The sequence below is a fragment of the Temnothorax longispinosus genome, chromosome 11, assembly GCF_030848805.1.
Source record: "Temnothorax longispinosus isolate EJ_2023e chromosome 11, Tlon_JGU_v1, whole genome shotgun sequence".
Lineage (NCBI taxonomy): Eukaryota > Metazoa > Arthropoda > Insecta > Hymenoptera > Formicidae > Temnothorax > Temnothorax longispinosus.
The window spans coordinates 10538911-10544939 of NC_092368.1; positions in this window are offsets into that span (position 1 = coordinate 10538911).

The window sequence follows — 6029 nt, forward strand, 5'->3', positions numbered from 1 at the left end:
TTTTTGTATTTACTTTTATTTGTCTTCTTCCTACAGTTTTAAATATTATGAAAAATATTATAATAATCGATTTCGTTAAGTAATAGTAATTAAGTAATTGTAATAACCGCCTCCTCTTTCCGAGTTTATCTAAAAATATTATTAAAATAATAATATAATATAATATCATTAATATCAAATACGTTGAAGAGTGCTTAAAAAACTAACCTGAGTCTTTCAAATTATTTGTATCACAATTTTTATCAGGCTGGAGGGTACTTGGTTCTTTATTTTTTACATCTTGTACAAGTTGCCCTAAGAAATTTTTGTCTTTACAGAAAAATATTAACACATATATTAATACAAAAATTCAATTTATGAAAAAAAAATCAATTTTACCTCCTGATGCTCTTGACGCGGTTTCTTTATTTACGACTAAGGTTAATAATTCGTTATCCACTAAGACGGGAAATTCTACTAATTCCTCCATCGTGTCCTGTGATACTTCTTCTTGTTCTTAAGTAAAAGGTTATGTTATTAGAGGTAAATACGCATCTGCGCATGCGCGCATTAACTGCTTCAAGTCCGAGTTGTAGTAGTCGATGCACGCTTGATGCGTTAAGAGGTGGAGGGATTCTAGGGAATCCTATGCGCCACTAATGCGCGCATTACCTGAAACGGAACGGTTGTCCATGCAATTCATGCGCTCAATGCGCGAAACGGAACGGACCCTGTACCGTCGTATGTTGCGCATATCATGGGTAAATAAAATAACCAATGAAGAAGTCCTCAGCCGTATGCATAAGCAGAAGGAACTCATGTTGACAATCAGGGAGAGAAAGACGAGATATATAGGACACCTGATGCGAGGAGAAAGATACGAACTCATGCGACTGATCATCCAAGGCAAGATTCAAGGGAAGAGATCCATCGGCAGGCGCCAAAATTCCTGGCTGAAAGACATCAGAAGATGGTTTGGCTGTACTTCAGTGGACATCTTTCGCATGGCCGTATCTAAGACTATGTTGGCCATTTGGATCGCCAACTTTCGAAAGGAGACGGCGTCATAAGAAGAAGATATGATCATATATAATCCTATATCTGCTAATATAAACTAATATGAACTAATATGAACAAATAAGAGGTTTTTTTCTGGGTCCTTTACTTTCTCTTTATCTTCTTCTATCCTAAATGTCACCCTGTTATCACCTTCACTTTCCTCCGTAGTTATTTTCGTCTGTTTACTATCTTATTGTCTCGTCCTACCTATCTTATTTCCATTCCCTGTGCTTCCTGGCTGTCTTCTGTCGCCATAACCTTTATCTTCTTTTCTACCTTCCTTTCTTTCCACCCGCTTACTTCTTCTGCTTCCCTTCACTCTCACTTTTACCTTACCTGACTACCTTGCTTCCTATCGCTCTATCTCCTCTCTTACCTATCTTATACTTTAATTATCGCTAAAAATCTTGCACCATCACACTCACTCTACTCACTCACCTGCAAACGCACTCACTCCATTTAACCAAGTTCTAAATCGATTTTGGTTATTCCGATTCAAGATTAATTCAAAAATTGATTATTTCTAAAAGATAGCCCATCACTAAGCAAACAATGTGAAGTTATGCGTGACCGTTGTCATTCTCAAAAAATTTTTAATGTGTTTAATAATAATCCTATCGCAAGTGTTCGGCAAGCGTCATATCAGTTACAACTATCTCGAAGTATGGTTTGGAAAGCATTGGGAGCTGATAATAAGTACTCACATTATTTCATACTGGTATAAGAACTTTTGCCAACAGAGCACAAAAAGTGAACACAATTCTGTGAATGGTAGGGTAGACCGGGGACAAAAGTAACATTTTGAGTTTAAGATTTTATAACAGTTAAAATATAATATCTACGTAAAAAAGACCTGTACCTTTAGATGTAGAATTTATTTGACTACAAAATTTTCTTGTGCTGAATTCAGTAATGTAACTAGGAAAAAAGTTATTATTGTTTAAAGAATATGAGGAATACTGTTACAACCGTCCCAACCCCCGGGACAATTGTAACAGCAAAAGGGAACGATTGTACCACATCATCTATAAACAAAATAATGGTTATTTAGTAGGTTTATGTAATCAATCTTACGAATTTTCTATAAAAAAATGCAACTTTAATGATAAAATAATTTGTTACATGACAATATCAGTATTTTTACATTATAGCAAACAAAAACAAATAATACTGTTTTCTCAACTGAAAGATTATTTATAATCATATATATTTAAAGGGTTAGGTTAAGTTGAAGTTGTCCCCGAGCAACGGGGACAATTGTAACGCTACAACTGTCCCCAGGCATTGATGTTACAATTGTCCCCTAATGATATTTTATGATTCAAAGTAAATTTTTTACATAAATATCTGGATGAAAGTCAATCGTATTATGCAAATCATCAACATAAATAATCACTAAAACATATAAAAATAAAACCTTATACCTTCGGCATAAAGAAAGAAAAATATTTCAGATTTTATGCACGTAAGAAAACTTACTTCAGGAAAGAAAAAAGTAACTTCTTCTCCTGCACACGTGCACATTCCGCGAGGGGCGGCAATGAACTAAGGAAAAAATGCCGCTCTATCTAGCGGATCTCGCCTCGCGGTCATACACACGTACCTTTTATAGTTTAAGAAATATTCACGATGTTACAACTGTACCCTGTTACTTTTGACCCTGTTACGGTCTACCCTACGTACAAGTACAAGATGATGACTATTTTCCATATTTTATATTTTTGCTGTAACTTTCTAATAAAACATTTTGAGCCTTATGTTTAGATAACATTTTTTTTCTTATTTCTGTTCATAGAACATACTATTAAAGGTTGTTCGGAAAAACTTGGAACACCCTGTATAATACAGGATGTTTCTTTTAATTGGACATCTTATATATTGCTATTTGAGACTTCTTGCATTGCTCTTTTTAAAAAAATATTTAAAAACAATCATTAGAATTAAACTGAAAAGTACGTTTTTATTCCACCAATAATAAACAATTAAAATTCTTTGAATCGACTGCAATTGACTAACATCGTCATGACAATTCAACCATTAGTTTTGGTCAGATTAATCGTCAAAATATTTCGACCATGGGTTTTGGTTTTTCTAAATTGATGTGATTTTGAAACTTACATATAAGCATCGTATTTGAATAATTTAATTTATTGCGAAAAATATTACCTGAGCCAGAGTTCGAACCTGGAACCTTCCTCATTCCGTGTAGGGCGTCGTACCAATTCGACTACTGAGGCATGTGATAATATTTATCGCAATAACACACTAAACAATAGTAAGATGGAGACACCTATATTTAAGTCGAGGTGTATAAGTAAATCGAAAAGTACATTTTTATACCGCCAACAAATAATAAACAATTAAAACTCTTTGAATCGATTGCAATTGGCTAACATCGTCATGACAATTCGACCATTGGTTTTGGTCAGATTAATCGTCAAGACATTTCGATAAATATTACCACATGCCTCAGTGGTGGAATTGGTACGACACCCTACACGGAATGAGGGAGATTCCAAGTTCGAACCTTGGCTGAGGTAATATTTTTTGCAATAAATTAAATTATTTAAATACGGTGCTTATATATAAGCTTCAAAATTACATCAATTTAGAAAGACCAAAACCCATAGTCGAAATGTCTTGACGATTAATCTGACCAAAACCAATGGTCGAATTGTTATGACGATGTTAGCCAATTGCAGATTCAAAGAATTTTAATTGTTTATTAGAATTAAGTTATCGAATATCATATATTAGGAAATTTATCTCTTTAATTTATTAACAGGTACAACAATTTGTGGAAGCTGGAATGGGTCTACTTTTCGTGATACCTCCCCCTTTCGATATTTCTAAATCATACGCTGATTCAAATTGCTTGATGCCTCTCATATTTATTTTATCCACCGGATCTGACCCTATGGATGCATTAATCAAATTCGCGGGAAGCATGAATTATCTTGAGCGTTTTGAGTCGATCTCCTTAGGCCAGGGTCAAGGTCCTACAGCGCAAAAAATGATCGAGCAGGCTCAAGTTGATGGCTTCTGGATTTGTCTGCAAAATTGTCATTTAGCGACTTCGTGGATGCCTAATTTGGAGAAAATCTGCGAGAATCTCGATCATACAAATACTACATCCAGTTTTCGTCTGTGGTTGACTAGCTATCCATCGGATTTATTTCCTGTTAGTGTCTTACAAAATAGTATTAAAATGACGAAAGAAGCACCAATAGGTCTGCAGAATAACATCATGAGGTAATTCTTTTGGATTATAATTAAATTACCAACAATATACAAGATATTTATTGCAGCTTCTCCCAAAGCGCACCAAGATTGTACGGTCGGATTTGCGTGTCGTAAACGTACGAATTTAAACGTACAAATCATTATAAGAAAAATTATCACAGCAAGTCTGTAATTTTTTTTTTCAAGTTTAGAATACTAAGAAGCACAAAAATTTTAGCCAATATTGTTGTCATCTTGCATAATTTTTTCCAAGGTTTAAATAACAAGAAGAGAAATCGCGAATTTTTATTCACTTATTTTATATTCACCTCTTTGTAACATGCCCATGAATTTTAAAAAATTCAGTCATCATACTATAGACCAAAAATTCTGCTTTAAAAATCCATTTTTGGAATTGCTGTGCAATGATTTTTAACGGAGTTATGAACGATCAAAGTCAAAATCATTTTTTCTTCAATTTTCAATAACTTGATGAGAAAAAATCAAATTCAAAATGTAAAAAGAGGGTTTTGCAGGAAAAATTTTAGGCTTTAACATAAAAAATACAAAAAATTTTTTCAGATCTTTTTTATACAAGGTGTGGACAAAAAGTTCGTGTATTGAATTTTTTCCAACGTAACACTGTAGGCTTCTATGGTGATTTGGCGTCTAGGGGGAAGCTTTACGAGTCATCAGTGGGTGCTTTCCAGCAAGAGACACAGAAGACACAGTGTAACATTGTGTTTAACACGGGATGTTCCAACAGTGAAACAGTGTTACATAGCTCGACACAGCAAAAATCTAAGTTTTAGTGTGTAAAGCACATCAGTGCTAGCATTTCAAAAAATTGTTAACATTTGATAGCCATGCTTATTTTTAAATATAAGCTATTACAATACGAAAATTAAAAAAATATTTTTATAAAAAGTTCAATTTATCTTATATAATTTACTTACGGATTTACTTACGAGACGCTGACAAAAGTAAAAATAATTATGAAAAACTTGGGGAGTTGTAAAAAGTAAATTAATAGGAGTATAATTTTTTGTTATATATGCTATTAAGTAGGGGAGATCGGGGCGAAGTCGTCACCGGGGCGGATTCGTCATTGCAATTCGGTTTTAACATATTGTTACGCTCGCCAGGCGTATGCCACTCACTCACACTTGCACTCACTTGCGCCGCGCACTCCGGCACTCGCTCAATGAATAAGGCTCGTTATTTGTGTAAAAGGAACTCGTTTAATAATGTTCTGTTTGTACACAGAGCTCGGGTTAACACGTCCGAACGTGACGGAAACCCGGAGCAATATTCCACAGTCACCGTAAGTAAACAAACACAGCTGTCGTCAAGGGCGATTCGCAACTTCTGAAACGGGGCGACCCGCGTGAACGCACGGCACGAGCGTACAGGTACAGCACGGGTGTAACACTATTTTTTTTTATTAAGCGGTCTTATAGATTATGGCATACTTTCTTTGTAAACTTTTTGAATTTTTGCAATATCTTCAAAATTGAAGAAAATATAGTACACGAAAATGTGCTGTGACGTCATACTTTATATGCGAAATCTTTTGAAGTTGCCGTCATCAAAAAAAAAAAAAAAAATGAACGCGTGGTCGCCACGCGCGTTAGAAGTGAAACTTCTGAAGGCAAGGCTTTGCCATAACTTTTCTGAAATTAATACAAAAACAAAACAACGGAATTAGTTACTCCAAGCCGCCCGCAACTCGAACATATAGTGTTACACGCAGTTCTCACTATATCCGT